Source organism: Astatotilapia calliptera, chromosome 22, assembly GCF_964374335.1.
Source record: "Astatotilapia calliptera chromosome 22, fAstCal68.1, whole genome shotgun sequence".
NCBI lineage: Eukaryota > Metazoa > Chordata > Actinopteri > Cichliformes > Cichlidae > Astatotilapia > Astatotilapia calliptera.
Window position 1 is genome coordinate 26,777,598 of NC_137442.1, and position 21,435 is coordinate 26,799,032.

The window sequence follows — 21,435 nt, forward strand, 5'->3', positions numbered from 1 at the left end:
TGAAAACACATCTCCCCTCTGTCACCAAAGTCTGGTTCGCTGTAATAAAAGTGATAAGAGAGCTGTCTTGGGTTGTCTCCAATGCTTTTTGTATAGTGATCATGCTAAAATATTCTCTGTGTTTGGAGCTCATGGACTTGCACCCAACACACTGTGATCTCAGGGCAAAATAATGAATTTAAAGGTATTAAAATGTGTTTATATGTCAATAGATTGCACATCGCAGTCAACTGAATTCTGTTTTTCTAGAGTGCATTCCGGATTAAGTCAGAATTTCTGGCTGATGAGGCTTTACCCAACATGCTATAGTGATGTTGTTGGGAACAGAAAATAGAATAAATATTGTGCTAGTGATGCATTAAGGACTCTACTTTCATAGAGTCAGCTGGTGATAGGTGAACCTTCCTTTGAAGAGTTCCCAACATTGTTGAAGATTTAATGAATTAACTCCCATTTGATGTGAAAAATGTAATCAAACTATTTATCAAAGTGTTGTGTCGCACATCTAATATTCTGACAGTAAGTAAGTGTGACAATATCGGGACGAATAGGGATGTTTGGGCACTTCTTCATGTTTTAGAGCCCTGACTTCAGGTCAGGAGATGGGGGTTAAGGAAGAAAAGGATGGGGATGAAATGAGGGATGAGAAAGCAGCAGTGAAGGAGACAGATTAAGAGGAGAAAGAGAAAGACATAATGAGAAACAGATGATGAAAATATACACGTACAAATGTTAAATGTTAAAGAGCTACTTGTGAACTTTGAATTAAAACCAAATTATCAGACGTACTATAATTGTGTCCAGTCACTAGACACGGGTAGGTGGAATGCCGATGCCCATCTTGGCCACTGTCTTTATTGTGGTGAAATGGTGGTTTCCATTAACCAGCACTCCCTCCTATGTATTTTTAATGGATTAATTACGTTTATGGGCTTGTTGGGAGAAGTAAAAACACACTAATCAATGTATATTTATGAGTGCCATATTTTTTTTCTGTTAAATAACCCCCCAAAATTACTTGCGGGACTTTTAATGTAACTTTGTGTGGATATTTTCATCGTGTGAACCTTCATCAGAGGATTTCATTTCTGTGTTTGCTTCTAATTACAGACCTGAGGCTACTGCTGATGCAGGGTCAGGGTTTGCTTCCCCTTTTATGGACGTCAATGGCTACGATTTGTAGTCTGTTGGACGGCTCTGCTCCGACAGTTAGTGGATTTGAGGATTAAGACTTCCCCTCATAAATGTCAAATGATAAATTTAAGAACAGTATGCGTTTTCCCTCCAACTTCAGCTGAGGTGCTTATTATGCTGATTTATTACTATTGATTTAAATTTCCATCCCCGTATTTGCTGGAAACTGTACCATTAAAACTGCAGCTTCGCAGGATATGAATTAAGATCCTGTGGATTACAAATGCCTTTCAATTGTGTCTGGCAGAGCAATGACCTCTGAATGAACAACAGTGAGTGGTGTGCTCATCTGTGAGAACAAATGAACTGAAAGTGCTGGCTGCTTTTTGTTTGGCTCATTTGAATCCTGCAGCGGGTCTATTGGCTGGTTTTGTGTCTTCTTGCAGCCAACTGGGTTGAAGTGTGGGAGATTTTGAATAACTCACAGGCACACCATTGTGTGGGGTATGCTAAGCCGTTAGTCCGTTGCTTCAGTCCCAAAAGGGATTTGAAAGGGTTCCTGACAGTTAACGGTCTGCCTTTCACTGACACATTTAAAATTTAAAACACCCCGCTTTTTGTTTTTTTTTCCCAAGTCAACAGGCTTCCATGTCTTTTGGCTCGAGATTAGGGACACATGCACTCATTGTTGTTTTTAGAGCCTCAAGTGAATGTTGGATGCCAGCATTAGTGTGCCCCCTACTGCCAGAGTGTCATTTTTTCTTTTAATGCAGTAAATGGCGGGTTATTGAATTTTTGCGTATGTTCAGTGTGAATAGTGGTTTAATAGTAACTACAGTGCTGTATATTGCACAGCCTTTAAATAGCACTCACTGTACACACCATGCATCTAATGTTAGCTCTTCAAGATCTAGAATAAAATAATGATAATAAGAATAAAAATCACTACAAACTTCTTATCTCACAAGTGTAGACTATTTTAGATACTCTTAGATATTTCCTCGATTCTGTGTTAAAATAATGTCGTTATTATTATTTGGTTATAAATTATAGTCTGTCATTCATGTAACATTTCATTTCCTACAGCTTTTTATTTCATTCTTTGGTTCTGTGTATCAATGAATGAAGAAAATTCTTGTTGAAATATTTCATTTGGGATTTTTGTGAAGTCAAAGAGTTTTTGTGTGTGACACACACTCACAGCTGTCAGCAGTTTCAGTCAAAAAACATTTGTATCTGTGCTTGACTTCAAAACCTTGTATTGTGCAAAACTGCTTCTTTCAATTTCCTTGGCTTTGCTGCCGCTGTCCCACATTCAGTATTTCAGCACTTTCCTGCCCACGCTAACCATGGCTGACAGTATGTTGCTGGGGTCAGGGCTTTGTGGCTGGGCTATGGAAGGGGACAGGTGCAGAGAAAGACATGATTGGTCCTTGCAGCTTGAAGGTGATTTGGACCAGATGGTAGCCTCTCTCCTCCAGATGCACTTTACCTTGCCATATCTACTGCTGGCACACTGTAGGACTGTAACTGATAGGGTCTTATCACAGCAGCTCTGAGTGTGGAGGTGGGTAGTAGAGGTAGGTGGGCAGTGGGACTTGCAGTGGGCTTTGATCCAACCTGGCAGATAACCCCTCCATCTCCTCCTCTACACAGATGCTGCAGCTCTGCAGTGCACCAACTGATGAAAATCAGATTTCAGGCTTAAAGTTCCCTCCCACTTCTCACCGTCCCTATCAGTGAAGGGCAAATACAGCCAAGGAAATGGTTTATCTTGAGAGGATAGGTTCAGGGAACAGAAAGCCTTGTTTGTCTTTGCCAAGCATCAAGAAATGCTGAGAACTTCAGACAGATCCGGCACAGAACCCAGTTTTATCGATTGGCTTCTTCCTTCCCTTTACCTCAAGTTACTCTACCTGAGAACTCACTCTCATGTTGCATTGTGTAATGTACCTTGCACTTAGGGGATGTTGTAAGTCTCCTCTTTCCTTCTTTGATGTTTGAGAGATTTCAGCTTCTAGTCTGAGATGAAGCCTCTCATATCGTAGCCTCCTAGACCTGTGTCTATTTTCTGCACCTCTACAAACCCTATTATACTCATCAAGAAAGTGATAATAGACTGAAGCATATGCTTTCTTTCTAAAGGATAGGCTTTTCTCACCTTTCTCACCTTAGTTGTATCCATTAGTTTTATAAAGAAAGTAATTATGTGGCATGCCAAGGCATATAAAAGAAATGCATAGGCTCAGACAGTGTGTTTTCTCCATTTTCCCCTTTAAGCCTTTTCTCTTATTTATTTTCATTTTCATTGGCAGAGAGTTAGTGTTTTAACTACGACGTTAAAATGTGTCTATCAGGGTTGGTGAATTAGGTTAAACACAATCCATATATCACATGGTTCATAAAAAGTCGTGTTAACGCTTTTCAGGAAGTTGTGTCTAATGATATAACATAACAGATGGCTCTCACGTGCTAGGATTTCACAAAATTGACGTTTAATAAATGTTTCATAGCTTGAATACAACATACTGACATTTCTTTGACATTCAAAAGGATGAATGGACATCCAACATCCGGTGTAAAAATCAAAACAGGATCAAATACGAGCATCTGTCTGCATTTTATATATAAAGACTAGTAAAGTACAAACAACAACATTTATAATATATTATTATTATTACACATGTATCATTGGATGCCTAGCACCCACATTAATTTTTGATATTGTTAATGTTTGAATAACAGTTTCTTTTTTTACAACTCAGTAAGGGAGCAGCTAGGCTTCATATACTTGTTATTTCATTTAAATCCAAAAGTGGTGAGTACATTTTTTAATACAAAAAGAACAATTATACACTTGTTGTACATTTGATAATACCTTCAATATGTGTCATATTGAGGATCAAACGCAGACATGAGAAAGTCAAGGATGATTTCAAAGTGAGCTTTTATTTGCTGATACAAAAAATGCTCCAAAGGCAAAGAAAACTGAAATTTAAAATCCCAAAATCCAAAAGGAAAGGATTGGACACACATAAAAGTACAGAGATATCATGACAAAGGACAAGAAAAAGACTGTAAATGTACTGAGACCTGAATAGGAAGGCCAAACAGGTGAGAAATGAAAGATAGGTGAAAGTAATCAGGAAACCAGGAAAGGACAGACAGAAAGCAAAGCTAACACAAGACACAGGAAATAACCAATAGAGACTAACACAACATGAACACTTAACAAGAAGCACCAGACAAGGAAACATAAAATAACCAAGGCACAAAGGTGTAAAGACAAGATATGCTTTCTAGTGAATAGTTCAGTTTTGTGATGAGTAAAAACAGCATATATTATCATAAATTCTAAGTTCCTACAACTACACATCCAGACTGATTAAAAACAGGAGGATATGTACTGATTGTGCTGGATTTTTCCACATGAAATTGTACCCATATTGCTCCCAGTGTAAAGCAATATTGTCACCGTGTATCACATAACTTCAACAGTTTAGCTATTTAGGAGGTATTTTTCTAAAGGTTAAAGCTAGGAAGGACGTCTCTTTGCACAGAAAACACCACATATTGCATAGATCGTAACATGATTGAGTGCAGCCTTGCTTTGCAAGATGTGCACTGATGTGTCTGTGCCTATTTTTAGGTAAGTATACAGAAAACAGCTCCCCTGTGTCGAAGTGGGTATACATCGTATATCTATGTATACGCACCACTACACTGCTGCTCTCGAGTATTTCACAGGAAAAAAGGAGAAAGAAAAGGGGAACACTTTGTATTAGAATCATTGTAATCTCTTATAATCCCCCAAATAAATGTATATATGTTGTATGTTGATTGAAACCACAGTTCTTTTAGTCTCGCCATAAGATTTGTCCTATGTCACCTTTGCCTTTTGTGCTATCAAATGCATCTTCGATAGAGGTGGGGGGATTTCGATGACTGTGAGAGAAAAGACATGATTCCACATATTACATTAGCTGCAGCCTTGTCAAACTCCATGTATGGTGATGAATGTTCTCAGCGAGTATACATCATTCTTCGCCCCATGGGAGAGCTCCCTGCTGCTGAATCTGTTAGTCCACCATTTCCCTGCTCTGAGCCCTGATCCTGTAGCACAAGTGAGAGACTGAGCCTGGGAGATGACACGCTCTGCTTAGTAAATGGCCAGAGAAACCTAGAAGAAATAGGGCAGAGAGAGTGAGGAATACTGGCATAGAGAGCAGAGCAGAACAGCAGCAGCTCCCCCAAAGGCCTTCAGTATGCCGAGATGAAACAAACAGTAGATCACAGGAGTTAGATGAAGACGCTGAGGGCGGGTGGGATATATCAAGATGCAGCAGAGGGGTGGAGAGCTGGTAGTTGTATGTGAGAAAGGATAGTCAGCCCACACGTTGTTGCTGGGCGGCTGCTAATGCACTATTGATTTCTGCCACTGAGAAGATTCCCCTGCATCGCAAGTCCACTTCCATTAACTCATGTCATTGTCAGATGTCCTGAACTCTGGCTGACTTAGGACCAATGTTTAGGGTTGAGTTTAGGATCAGGATTTATTCTTGGCGGAAGCAATAAATCCACGCTCCCAATGACTGCAAGAAGTCCATCTCTTATAACTAAGCACCTCTTCTAGGGAGAGTACACTGACATGTGGGTGGCCCATGAGCTTTTATGTTTGAGAAGTTGGAACCAGAGTGGTCATTGGCGTCAGGCTTCCTTGATCTGCTGCTGAAACAATGCTGCTATTACATTTTCTGAATAGTAGTTGAGCCATGCAAGGATGAAATAAACAAAATCTTGATTGCAGCTTTTCATATTTAAATTTTGAAAACATGTTTTCTTTTGAGGCTGCAGATATAATTGCCTCAAAAACAGTGCCTGCAAAATGATGAATGCTTTGTTCTTTCTTTACTTGATGCCACTGCTGAATTCCATGCTAAATTTCCTCCAACAGAGGTTATTCAGTGTCATTTTTAAAATTCCATATCACTACCCTCATCCCACGCTGTTGGAACATCTTTATAAGCTAAACTACACTCATACTTTGTATTGGCATTAATAAGGGCTGCTCATATAGTACTGGAGCCATATGTCATGCATGTATTGAAAAGAACTGTGTACTAGAACAGCAGAATTCCTACATTTAATGAATTACATGTTGCATGGGCCACTGAACGAAATACATTGGTGTTGGATAGTCAGAAAACCTTCAGAAGACCTTGTTTGCTGATAGAAGTCTCCTCCTAAGAAATACTCTGGGATGAAAATGGTTCTTGAGCTGCTGTGGAGCTTTAATTGTAGCAAAAGCTGAGTGGCGTCACCGTATCAATCATCCACAATATACTGGTTTTATTAAGGCTGTTTGCACAAAGAAAATGTCAGGGGAATCCTGCAGATGCATTCTCACTACTATCCAAAACTCTGCCTTGTTTAGGCAAATTCAGCTCACTAAGTTTGGTGGGGTGTTTACAACTTGGCTGTGCATTTCTCAAATGCCTCATTGGACTTATTGTTGAGTGTGATGTTGACTTTGAGCTGGGTATAAAATCATGACAAGTATACCAAGAATGTCAGAAAACTTTACATCAACAGTGTTTTCTTTTTTATTCAAATCCTAGTTTGGACAGCTTGGGTAAATCTTATTTACCCTTCTATTGTTACAGTGCACCCTTAATACAGACACTTGATAAATACATTGCGTTACTTACATTTTATGCATTCAACTTTTCCCAGGTTATGGTTTCCTTTCACAAATGGCTTTGTAAAAAGTGCTGGTGACAACAAAAACATTACAACCCAGAAACACTGTTCATAGCAGTTCCTATGTTGGAATAAAAGTCATCACGTTGTTAGTGTGAACTATCGCATAAACTACCTGCAAAAATTGGAAGTGATGTCATTTTTCGTGGGAAAAGTAGTTTTGTTTTCCCTACAGGGTCTTTCAAAGATTTACTGGCGTTTTTGAAAGTCATGTTTGACTTTATGCTTTGACTTTATGTTTGTATAGTTTCTGGGATGCTTAGAGCTTAAATTGCACTGTTGGAAATAGTTTATTTTGATGCACATGTTGTTTTGTTGCAAATTGTGCACAACAATATTTTTTTTCATTTTTCCTGCAGCTTATAAAAGTCTAAAAAATCTCAAAACGTAAGACACTCGAAATAAATTTCCTGTGTTTAGAAACTATTTTGTGCAACTTTTTTGCATTTACAGTTTTGAGGAAAAACTAGAAATATGTGTAAAAAACAAAACAAAACAAAACATGATTTTTTTTGTAGTTTATTGCATTTTTTTCAATTTGTGGAGTTACTATGGACTTAATGAATACATATTATTAAAACTTGGGATATAGCAGTTGTATTGATGTATAGCAACTTGAAATGCTCCAAAAAATGTAAAAATGTAAACTATAAGGTCTGGCGGATTTGGTGGTCTTAAGTGTGCACCCCTGGCTCAATTTCATGAAAAGTGTTTTTCCTAAATCTCTACCACAAAGATCCTAAATAGTACATCGATACATGTTTTAATAACAAAATGACACTAGTATGAAATAGGTGTCTCATAGTGGAGCACCTATAGAGACTATCAGAGGATCTGTAGCTTTCCTAAGCATTACGGGGCTTTGTGGGTGTTTTTTTTTTTGTTTATTTGTTTGTCTGCTTAGCTTTCTGACTCCCAATTTCACTGTTCTGCTTCACTCTTTCCACTCATAGCGCCATTTTCTGCCACAGCAGGCATCTGTTTTCTAACAAAAAAATCTCTCATATCCCTCTAGCACTACCTGCTGAGCAGCAAAATGGTAGATAGACACACTTAGCGATTAGTCAGTTTTAGCAGCTGAAAAGGCCAGATATTATTTTAGAGGCACTAAAAAAAGTAAAATTAGCTGACTTAATTATTTATTAATCAACTGCATTGGAGAAGCAACCGAACACTAATGAATTTGACTTGTGCATCTTGACATGTGATGCGATGCAGCATTTGCATAGTCTAATGAAAGCACGCATTGTTGGCACATTTCACTCAGTATGTGGTGCTAATCAGCGCATCTTGGAAGTGTCAGCGTAGAAACACAGTAATGACTCTGTTGTTGTCAGCGGTCTCCAGGTTGTCTGCCTGGCTCTCGACTCTCACCTGTAGAATTCATTAGCTGGAGCCGTCAGCTGCACTCAGAGTTGTATTGTTTGCAGGGTGTTTAGGCTCTGCCAGTGTCGCATTCATGACCAGCTGCTGTTGGTTTGCAGATTTCCCATTTGTACGCAGCAAGCACTGTGTGACTTTGTAAGTGGTAAAATCTGCATTGTCTTTTGGCTCCAGTAAACAAGCCCCAGCTCCTCTGTCCCCGCCAGCCGAGCAGTTCACACACCACCTCCAGAGATACAAAGAGCAGCAAACAGCGAGACCAATCTGCGCCCTCCTAATCATCTACACTGGCCGCACTTCACTCCTCTTGGGTGTGCAATATCATCTGTGGTCAGAGTAGCTCCAAGTTGCAATATCAGAAAAAAAAGAATAAAAGGCAGAAAGCAAATGGAGATCTGAAAGACCAAATTCAGAGTCCAAATTGAAAATCTTGAATGACCTTCTGCAGGTGTCCTGGAGGAGGGAGGGTTAATGAAGATCCTCCTCGGGCTTGCTCTCATCAATCACACAGTCAAAATGACGAGAAAGCAGGCTATAAACCGGCATTCACAGCGAGTCTACGTGGAGGCACAAGGAGGCAGAAAATGTTAGATAACAATTTGATTAAAATGCATCAGGTTTTGCTTGGCCTTTTTCAAGAAATGATGGTGTTGTCATTGTGTGGAATAGGCCTGCCTGAGTTGTACAAAGAGTTATTGATGGCAGCAGAGGGATGCTAACCAAAAATGACAGAGACAAACATAAAGATAAAAGCACCCCGCTATCGCTCCTTCTTTTCTTGCCGTACTCTCTCGCTCGTCCCTTCCACTTTCAGCTCCTCTCGTGTTTTTCTTGGTGTAAGTGTGATAAAAGCGGCCAGACCTATGACTCAGGTTTCCACCCCACATTCTGATATGAATTCAGGGAACCGAGGCCGTCCCCTAATCTCTTAATGCATGTTCCCTTGCCCTTGGCAGGGTCAGGGGAGAAATAGATGGAGCCTTATCAGCTTCTATGGATTTATGGAGAATTTCTCTGCATTGGGTGTTGTTTTTTTTTGTTATTTTTTTTTACAGAAGCTTGTCTGTGCTTATACACTGTGTCTCTATTGATGTCTGTGTCCTCAAGGATGTTGAGTAAGGTTATCTGAGATTTTAATATCTTCATGAGTTTTATCAAATTTCTAATTACTGCATCAATCATGCTGACCTACTCCATCAACCTAAATTGAAAAGAGGTGCGATGAATGCTTTTGAGAAATTTGTGCTAGTGTACTAACCTTCAGGAGCTTGCTTCCTTTACTGCTGATATTTTATTAGGTCTTTAAATACGTTACTTATTAGATTGCTATTTATAAATTGAAGCTGCACTGTGGTACTAAAGTTAACCTTTGACCTTCTGGACAGTGAACTGTGCTTGTCCTGCTGGACCGCAGTGCAGCGTTTAATGCTATTTTATTACACTGATTAGAGCTTGCTGTAGATGTTAAAGGTACTGCGCTGCAGTGGTTTGAATCACATCTATCTAAAAGACTCCAATTTGGTCATGTAAATGTAGAGTTCTCCACACACTAATGTTAATTATGGACTTCCACAGGGTTACATGCTAGGACCACTTCTGTTTACAATATACATGCTTTCCTTAGGCCAGGGGTCGGCAACCTGCGGCTCTTTAGTCCTTATAGTGCGGCTCCGTGTGGTTTGAGAAAATATTTAGTATTTAGCTGAAGAGTATTTTATTTATGTTAGTTCTTTTTTAACTTGTAGTTCTACATTGGAAGATTATTGTGATATTGAAATATAAAAATAAAATTATATTTTATTATTTTTTCATCGCTCAAAATAAGCGTCACACTCGCGGAAGCCGGTGTACCCGCCGAAACGCCGTGCATTTATCGAGACTTTCAACCCCAGGTAGGCCAATTATGGATCTTTGGATCCACATTATGTCAGCAGCTATTCTCCACCGTGAACTATGTTAAAAACAAACGTCCTGTGTAAAGTTGAAAGTGACTTCGTACAGCGCCGATTTTCAGATGCTGTGCGCAGAGGTTCAGGAGCAGAAGTCCCATTGTAAACATATCACGGCAGACCCGACGATGTTTGCATCTCTTTTCAGCATCTCTTTATTGACCACTTTTCACACACGGTTGTTGTATGCATACAGCCGGCTGTAGCTTTTCAGCCCGACACACAAACAAACAAACAAACACAACAGCATAGATGGCACAGACGTTAAGGCGATGAGGCGTGATTGCGGGTGCCGTTCAGGTGCGTCCGCCTCCCCTGCAGCGGCGCTGCAGATCACGCCCCGCCAAACACATTAACCAGGTAAAATACATATTTAAGCACAATTTTGCAAATATCTATTCTTAATTTTTTAGCAGCATAGTGCTTTTTTCCAATTATTTTTTAAAAGTCAGTTCAAGGCTCCAAAAGCCCAAAGGCGATATAAGGGTGGCGGCTCACAACAGTTGTTGTTTGCTACATGGATCATTTTAGTTCAGCTGGGTGTCTTTCCTTTTGTTATATTTCTTTAAGAGTTCAAAATGTGTTAATTACATAAATAAAATGTGATTTTCTCTGTAGCACTTCATGGATTTCATAAGCAACACACCTTAGTTGTTCACACAAAGCATAAAGGTAAAAAAAAACAATACATACAGTGTTATCTTCATTTTAGATTTCAAAAGTATTTGCGGCTCCCAGTGTTTTCTTTTGCGGGGAAACCGGGTCCAAGTGGCTCTTTGGGTCTTAAAGGTTGCTGACCCCTGCCTTAGGCAGTATCATAAGAAGGCAGAGCATAGATTTGAACTACTGCAAATGACAAATGCAAATGACTTCTATTCAAGAAGACATATAACGACTTACAGACCTAGATGGCCTCAAATTTTCTGCTTCTAAATTCAGATTTACGCTGAGTGTTTCTTCTTCAGTCACCTTTTTTTCCCCTCACTATGTGTTTATACACCATTCTGCTTTTGATTATTATTTACTATTACTCTCTGGCTGTCTTCCATGTTTTTGTCCTGTTTTCCTCCACTCACTCTAACCGGTCGTGGGCGATGGCCGCCCCTCCCTGAGTCTGGTTCTACTGGAGGTTTCTTCCTCTTAAAAGGGAGTTTTTTCTTCGCACTGTCACCAAAGCCTTTGCTTAACGGGTGGTCATATGATTTTTGGGGTTTTCTCTGTTTTCTTTATATTATTGTAGGGTCTTTACCTTACACTAAAAGTGCCTTGAGGCCACTTAGGTTTTGATTTTATTGCTATATAAATAAAGTGAATTGAACTGAACTGAATTTAAAATCTCTTTGGAACTCATATTGAGAGCACACTGAACAGCTCTGAAATGCAAATTCAGTGCTTGACATAAACAGCAGATACACTATATTACCAAAAGTAATTGTTTGTCTGCTTTCAGACACCTATGAACTTGAGTGACATCAGATTCTAAAGTGTTTAATAATTTTAATATATGTGAGTTCAGTCTTTGCAGCTACAACAGCTTACACTTCTCTGGGAAGGCTCACGACTGGACTTGTTGCACTGGTAGCATCCTGTCACAGTATCACGATGGAATTCACCAGCTCCTGGGTGACTTTTTCTTTCACAAATGTTTGTAGAAGTAGTCTGCATGCCTAGGCTTAAACCTGTGTCCATGGAGGTGATTGAAACACCTGAATTTAACCATTTAGATGGGTGAGTGAATACCTTTTGCAATATAGTGTATTTTATCTGCTTAATTTGTCATGAAATAACAAGGCAACCGGTTTTACTGAACCGTGAAACTATTTCTCAGATAACTGTCCAAATATAGTCTCTGAAAGTGTTGGAATGTGTATAGATTTGGTCATAATTCTCTAACAATGAATGCAATGCCTTTGTTAACCCACTCAAATTAAAGTCTTCACTTAAATCATACCTTTATTGTTTGATTTAAAATGCACTGTGGTGGAGCACAAAGGCAAAATTTAAAAAAATATATATTTCTTTGTCCAAAAACTAAGACCTAACCTAGTTTGTTCAGGTTGAAGGACTTATTGTGTCCTTCACTCTTTTAACCACCAGATGGCTTCAGTACAATCAAATGGAGGCTGGAGCTTCAGTAACAAAGGAGACAAGTTGCTTAAAGATATTTCCGTAAAATGAGAGACAGAGCGTTGCTTGTAGCTGCTTCCTATGTAATTTCCGAGCGCCCACACTTCCCAGTGCAATCCTGTCATAAGGACAGTTGGAGACTTGCCCTCCAACAATGACAGGCTCCAGCTCTCATAGCTGAAGAAAAAGCAATTTAGCCAAAGAGCCCCGCCTGGAGAACTCGCACATCAAAGCAGCAGCAGCGGCGAGGGCTTAGCCAGAGCCTGCCCGGCCTTCGCCTGCAAGCAGGTGAAGCAGAGTAGAATTTCAGTGTCGTCCAAGAATACCATGAGTTCTCAAAGGAGAGCAGCTGCTTGTTATCACAGGATATTTCTGGCAGTTTGACGTCTTATCCGTGCTCTGGGGGCAGAGAAGAGGAGCCAAGGGAGGGAATGTACATTGGTCGACAATGCTTTGTGACATGCATGTTAAATCTCAAAGATATCCAGGTTGTCCGTGCATCTGTCTCACCCTTTGACCTGTTTCATTTTTATATTTCTCGAAAGAAAGCAGCTGATAAATGGAATTAAAAGCCCCTGACTGAGCAGGCTGAGCACACTCAAGGCTACGCATTATATCAGACTCCTGGTAATATGATTTTGAATTCCAAATGATGCCACTGTATCATGGGTGAGACATGGAAAATTACTTGATAACACAAACTACACTTAGTGTAATTGAGTTCATTTCACATTTGCCTTTGCCTAAATAAATAACTGCACTCAGTCGAAGATTTCTTCATTCAGAGCGCATTAAAGTGTAAATAGATTGTCTCTACTTTATCAGCACACTGCATTCTAAAGTCTGAAAGAATACCTACTGCATTCTGAAAAATGTCTCCTTTTTTAATGGAATGGAGTCCGTTCATGACGTGCCAATGATGTGATTTTGTTTTGTTTTTTTTACCTTAAAACAGATGGTGAATGTTATCTGAATATATGAACCACCTTGTCGTTTGTTCTTTTTTTAATACTGCATGTATTTGGGGAAATTAAAATATAGATCTGGCTTAAAATATAAAAGAATAAGAATGTAAGCTGGCAAAAGAAAGTAGAAGGACTGCTGGAAAAGTTAAAAGAAGAAGCCACTTTTCTCAAGGGAAGGTCAGTGTGACTAGGCCCCAGGTCTGCTTCTGATGCTGTAAACTATGTGTGTTTCAGCGAGGAGTGTGTGTGCTGATATGTGTCCTACACGTCAGCGTGCAAATATTACAGCCATCTCTCCGGTTTAAGCATTCCCTCGGTTGCCATTATGGCCTAATAACTATGTCAGTATGATTAATGGCAGGAGGCAGGCCTCTGATTGCACTCTCCCTAAACTACAGTACCTAAGCAACTACACTACCCATGTGCTTGTCTTCCCTGGCCATGTCAAGTAGCATCACCCGCCACAAGGTGCCATATGTGAAGGTTATCCGTTCAATTAGCATGCTTTCACCCTCCTGTGGGCGACATCAAAGAGTCCATCTGATGTTGATGATGACTGAAAGATTAGAAATGAAAGAGGAAACTATTTGATCTTTAAAGCCACTTTTAGCACTGCAAGGTAGCAATTCTTACTTTCTGCATTATCTGTATGTGTCTTTTTTCGCTTTGTCTTCCTATCTTTTCAACATTTCTTTAATAAAACATCATTTTGAAAGTCAATGTAGTCATTAATGGTTTAAAAAACTTATAATTAGTGATAATTTATCTACACACACACATCTATATATATTAGGGGTGCAACGATATTCGTATCGATATTGAACCGTTCGATACAGTGCTTTCGGTTCGGTACGCATATGTATCGAACAATACAACATTTGTAATTTATTTTATCAACTTTCCTTCTGACGATGCTGTCTGTGTTGAGCGCTCAGTGAATCTGCATTCGACTACTCCGCCTAGGCTGCACTGTCCAGCGCAGATCCACTGAGTGCTCAACACAGACAGCATAGTCAGAAGGAAGAGCGCAGGGCAAGCTAGCAAGACAGAAGTTAAGCTCTCCTTGCAACATGGACCTCCCCCACCCTCATTCAGATCTGGCGTTTGGAATTATTTTGGTTTTCATGTGACGTATGACCCTGAAGGTAAGCGAGTCATGGACTAAAGTAAAACAGTATGTTGGATGTGCCATGCAATGCTCAATTACATGGGTGGGAGCTAGTGTGTTAGCGCAGTTAGCTCGTTAACGTGTTGGCCGTCTAGCCCCATGCACGGGGCGATCGGCGGGAGATTTGCCGTGTTGTGGCGTTAAGGTCATTTCAACGAGATTAACCTGAAAGCACTAGCGGGAACACAACGAATATGACTGCACATTTACGCCGACATCATCCTAGTGCAAAGACCAAAACAACAAGCATGCTACTAACTTTAGCCGAGTCATTTAGACAGCTGTTAGCACATGATTCTCCTTATGCTGCTGAGAATATAGCCCAGAAGAAGCGGATAGTATAGCTTTTATTTTGGAAAGAGACATTTCTCTGTAATAAACTCTCTTTTCCAAAGATGAGTGATTCCTGAATCAGATACAGGGCTTGCAATATCGCTAGCCTGACGTCCTGGGGCTAACGATTTTTTCAGTCGGGCTACCAAAATCTATCTCTTCCCTGCCCGTCGGGCTATTGTAGGAAGGAAAAATATGTCAATGCTTTTGCATTCTTTCAGAAATGTAGCTGGGTAATTATGTCATTGGCATCGGTGAGCCACTGTCAATATGTGACATATTGAAGTCGCGTTTGAATTTGCGCTTGTTTTTTTGCTTTCACTTTGCAATCGTGTGAACTGTGTATAGAGAGCGACAGCACTGATCTGTGAGTGATGATAATTTGCGCACCAATTCCTCTGACATCGTCTTATTAATCATTAGCTTACTATGCAAACATGACAAGTGAAATCTCCCACAGCAAGCTTAAACATGTGAGAGGTTGATCGCGCAGAGAATCGCTGAGCTTATGTGAGTGCGTGTGTAAAAGCAGCAGGATTTATATTTGACTACGATGACCTGGATGACTGAGAACCTTCACAGACAGATATATATTTTAGTTCTGCTGAGCCAAATAAGACAGGTCAGGGTGAAGAAGTGACAGCCAAAGAAAAGCTTACCACAAAACGGAGAAGTTATGACAAATCAGACTATAAGGCAAAAAGAAAGAGCAGCTTTATGGTTTCATGGACAAAAGAATTTCTGTGGCTGCAATATGATGAGCTAAATAACCAGGGCTGCACATAAGTGGTCCGCAGGTGCGCATTCGCTGTCAAAATAAAAAACACGCACAAGGGTTAGGGTTAAATTTAAAAACTGTACTTTTGAGTTAAAATATATATTTATAATTTTAATAAATGACAAATTAAAAAGGCATGAACATTTTTTTTGTATCGAAAAAATATCGAACCGTGACACCAAAGTATCGAACCGAACCGAACCGTGAATTTTGTGTATCGTTGCACCCCTAATATATACATACACATAAAAAAAAGTTCCCCACTCGCCCCCTGTGGGCGGTCAATCCTTCAAGCTCGGGTCCTCTACCAGAGGCCTGGGAGCTTGAGGGTCCTGCGCAGTATCTTAGCTGTTCCCAGGACTGCGCTCTTCTGGACAGAGATCTCCGATGTTGTTCCCGGGATCTGCTGGAGCCACTTACCTAGCTTGGAAGTCACCGCACCTAGTGCTCCGATTACCACGGGGACCACCGTCACCTTCACCCTCCACATCCTCTCGAGCTCTTCTCTGAGCCCTTGGTATTTCTCCAGCTTCTCGTGTTCCTTCTTCCTGATATTGCTGTCATTCGGAACCGCTACATCGATCACTACGGCCGTCTTCTTCTGTTTGTCTACCACCACTATGTCCGGTTGGTTAGCCACCACCATTTTGTCCGTCTGTATCTGGAAGTCCCACAGGATCTTAGCTCGGTCATTCTCCACCACCCTTGGGGGCATCTCCCATTTTGACCTCGGGACTTCCAGGTTATACTTGGCACAGATGTTCCTGTACACTATGCCGGCCACTTGGTTATGGCGTTCCATGTATGCCTTGCCTGCTAGCATCTTGCACCCTGCTGTTATGTGCTGGATTGTCTCTGGGGCATCTTTACACAGCCTGCACCTGGGGTCTTGCCTGGTGTGATAGACCCCAGCCTCAATGGATCTTGTGCTTAATGCTTGTTCCTGTGCTGCCATGATTAGTGCTTCCGTGCTGTCTTTCAGTCCAACTTTGTCCAGCCACTGGTAGGATTTCTGGATATCAGCCACCTCCTCTACATACCGTGCAGGGGCCTGTCTTCCATGATGGTTCCTTGTCTTCCTCCACTTTCTTGGGTTTCTGCTGCCTGAGGTATTCACTGAGCACTCGGTCAGTTGGGGCCATCTTCGTGATGTATTTGTGGATGTTCCTTGTCTCATCCTGGACTGTGGTGCTGACACTCACCAGTCCCCGGCCCCCTTCCTTCCGCTTAGCGTACAGCCTCAGGGTGCTGGACTTGCATGCATGGTAAGGAGCTGTCTTGTCTTGATGTCAGTGGCTTCAATCTCCTCCTCTCGTCAACTAGCAGCTGGTTCATTTGTGCTGTCAGACACTCGTGGAGTGCAGTCAGCTTCTTCAGCCAGTAGGCGTGAACCATGTCAGGGCCTGGTGCTGTCCAACTCTTCATACTGGAGACCCTTTCTTGGACATCGGCATCGTAAGCTTTTCTTTGGCTGTCACTTCTTCTCCCTGACCTGTCTTATTTGGCTCAGCAGAACTAAAATATATATCTGTCTGTGAAGGTTCTCAGTCATCCAGATCATCGTAGTCAAATATATATCCTGCTGCTTTTACACACGCACTCACATAAGCTCAGCAATTCTCTGCGCGATCAACCTCTCACATGTTTAAGCTTGCTGTGGGAGATTTCACTTGTCATGTTTGCATAGTAAGCTAATGATTAATAAGACGATGTCAGAGGAATTGGTGCGCAAATTATCGTCACTCACAGATCAGTGCTGTCGCTCTCTATACACAGTTCGCACGATTGCAAAGTGAAAGCAAAAAAACAAGCGCAAATTCAAACGCGATTTCAATATGTCACATATTGACAGTGGCTCACCGATGCCAATGACATAATTACCCAGCTACATTTCTGAAAGAATGCAAAAGCATTGACATATTTTTCCTTCCTACAATAGCCCGACAGGCAGGGAAGAGATAGATTTTGGTAGCCCGACTGAAAAAATCGTTAGCCCCAGGACGTCAGGCTAGCGATATTGCAAGCCCTGTATCTGATTCAGGAATCACTCATCTTTGGAAAAGAGAGTTTATTACAGAGAAATGTCTCTTTCCAAAATAAAAGCTATACTATCCGCTTCTTCTGGGCTATATTCTCAGCAGCATAAGGAGAATCATGTGCTAACAGCTGTCTAAATGACTCGGCTAAAGTTAGTAGCATGCTTGTTGTTTTTGTCTTTGCACTAGGATGATGTCGGCGTAAATGTGCAGTCATATTCGTTGTGTTCCCACTAGTGCTTTCAGGTTAATCTCGTTGAAATGACCTTAACGCCACAACACGGCAAATCTCCCGCCGATCGCCCCGTGCATGGGGCTAGACGGCCAACACGTTAACGAGCTAACTGCGCTAACACACTAGCTCCCACCCATGTAATTGAGCATTGCATGGCACATCCAACATACTGTTTTACTTTAGTCCATGACTCGCTTACCTTCAGGGTCATACGTCATATGAAAACCAAAATAATTCCAAACGCCAGATCTGAATGAGGGTGGGGGAGGTCCATGTTGCAAGGAGAGCTTAACTTCTGTCTTGCTAGCTTGCCCTGCGCTCTTCCTTCTGACTATGCTGTCTGTGTTGAGCACTCAGTGGATCTGCGCTGGACAGTGCAGCCTAGGCGGAGTAGTCGAACGCAGATTCACTGAGCGCTCAACACAGACAGCATCGTCAGAAGGAAAGTTGATAAAATAAATTACAAATGTTGTATTATGCGTACCGAACCGAAAGCACTGTATCGAACGGTTCAATATCGATACGAATATCGTTGCACCCCTAGTATATATATATATATATACATATATATATATATATATATATATATATATATATATATATATGTGTGTATATATATATGTGTGTGTATATATGTGTGTGTATATATATATATGTGTGTGTATATATATATATGTATATATATATGTATATATGTATATATATATATGTGTATATGTATATATATATATATATATATATATATATATATATATATATATATATATATATGTGTGTATATATGTGTATATATATATATATATATATATATATATATATATATATAGTGTGTATATATGTGTATATATATATATATATATGTGTGTATATATGTGTATATATATATATATATATGTGTGTATATATGTGTATATATATGTGTATATATGTGTGTATATATGTATATATATATGTGTGTATATATGTGTATATATATATGTATATATGTGTATATATATATGTGTGTATATATGTGTATATATATGTGTGTATATATATATATATATGTATATGTGTATATGTATGTATATATATGTATATGTGTATATGTATGTATATATGTGTATATGTATGTATATATATGTATATGTGTATATGTATATACACACATATATATATATATATATATGTGTATATATATATATATATATATGTATATATATGTGTATATGTATATATATGTGTATATGTATATATATGTGTATATGTGTATATGTATATATATATGTATATGTATATATGTACTTTTCTTTGAAGATCACTCCAGTTTCCTCATCTAAACCAGCATGTTTAAGAATGTCCTCACAGCTTTTCACGGGACTCTAGGGGCTATTCTAAAAGTTTTTTTAAAGAATGTCTGATTTGAATATTTTCAAGATCTTGACAGAAACATCACAACCTGCTGATAGCTCTTTTCTGCTCTTTTCTATCATTTTTTCCCCACTGATTGACACACCTCATCTCCTAAGCAAGACCTTCCCAAAGTGTGGGGCCTGCCCCCTAGGGGGGGCGCAAAGCCATTGCAGGGGGGCGCGGTATGAAAAGGGAAAAAAAACAAAAACAATGCTTGGACACTGCTAGCACGGGGCGCCTACACAAACGCAAAGCAGGAGATGAAGCATCAATGAATATGTTTCCAAACCAACATCATTCTAAGCCAAAGACTAGAAAATATGGTGAAGCATATCTTCCCTTTGGCTTCACCTGCACAAGTGCCGAGGTAGGTCTCCCCTGCATAATTGGCTTTCTCTGCGTCAGGAGCAGCACTGGGCTCTTCATAGACAAACAGTATCCCACATTCTTGATTTTTAGTTCACAAACACTTGTTGTAATGACTAACTACTCCTGACATTTTGGAGATGTTAGCTCTTTATACAGTACAGTTACAGTGGGATACAAATAACATCAGGCTGATCCTGCCACGATTTGTTCCCCCTGTCTAAATCACGGACAAACAGTATCCCACAGCTGTTCATGTTTTTAAACCCATTTTGCACCGAGAGACATTTTTTGAAAAATGTATTGATAGCAATGTTGAATATTATTACACAGGAAAAAAACAACTACACGTAAAATAATCACACCGTGACGCCTCTGCCTTTCTAAATAGAGGGACAGTAACTGCGTGTTTATATGTAAGCCAGTAAATACTACAGATAGAGACAAAATACTGGTAATCTGACTATCTGCCATTCTGCAATTCATCTAATGTAAACAATAACTTGCTGCACAGCGTGACGTGAAAAAAGGCACATACCTTTGACATTGGCGCGAACATTTTTCTTGTAAAACAAAGGGGGCCTAGCAAAAAAAGTTTGGGAACCACTGTCCTAAGCTGTACATTTCCATTTAGATTATTTGATCTCCTGCTGAATTCATAAGTCTGCTCACTTTCAAAAAACAAACCTAAAATTGTAATTTTAGGTTAGTTTCATTTTAAGGGAAATAGAAAAAAATATCAACCAAAGATCTGGAAAAACAAGTTAGATAAAAGTTGATTGGCACGCCAGTGAGCGGAATAAGTATTTTATGTGTGTAAAGTACAGCTGTCCACAGAATCAATGTCTTCCAGCATCTCCACCGCCATTGGCAAGACCAAAGAGCTGTCAAATGATGTCAGGGACAAGATGATAGATCGGTGTAAAGCTGAAAAGGATTACAAAGCCATTCTTGATCTGGAGCATGAAAGGAAAGAAAGAAAGGTGGTGGATGAGCCTGAAACTACATGAGAAAAGCTTGTTAATGATCTGAAGGCAGTTGGGGGGACAGTCACTAAGAACACCACTGGTAACACGCTACGCCATAATGGTTTTAAATCTTGCAAGGTCCCTCTGCTTAAGAAGGCACATGTAGAGGCCCATCTTACGTTTTTCCCTCTAAATGATTCTGAGGAGGATTGGTAGAAAGTTCTGGGGTCAGATTTAAAATTAAGCTATCTTGCATCAACTGGGCCCGCCATGTTTGGTAAAAGAGAAATGCAGAGTATGACCCAATGAACATCGGCCCCACAATCAAGTATGAAACATTATGCTTTGGGGTTGCTTTTCTGCTAGAGGAACAGATTAACTGCCACAAAAAATAGAGACTGTTCTTTGTACGTCAGCAAACTTCGAAACAGAGGATCAAATAATTATATTTCCCACTGTACTGTATAGCTGTCATTCTTTTCTTCAGATTCTAGGTTTCTCTGTATCTCCAACGATTTTCCACCAGTGAAAGAGCTTGGTATTGTTTTTCATGGTGATAGTATAATAATAAGTAATTCATGAAATAAGATTCTAAGCGAGATATTCTAAAGTGCACTGACCTTGGGACCTATAATTTCAACTGATTTAAAAATATGATATTACAATATCAAAACAAACAAATTTATTTAACATTAGTTATTAAGTATCTGTTTATATGTTAGAAATGCAGATACTGATACATATATCAGCCCAATAATAAACTGGCAAGGTTCTAGAAGTAATACAAAAACAAGTTCAGCTCAACAATTCTGATAAAAGAAGAGCTTTAGAAATTACTCAA

The 21,435-nt window shown here is 39.8% G+C and overlaps 1 protein-coding gene across 6 annotated transcripts in view; it reads left to right on the top strand.

The window, feature by feature from the left end:
• LOC113014322 (receptor-type tyrosine-protein phosphatase U-like) overlaps window positions 1-21,435 on the top strand; it is a 259,557-nt gene that overhangs the window by 111,744 nt on the left and 126,378 nt on the right. The window lies entirely within an intron of this gene.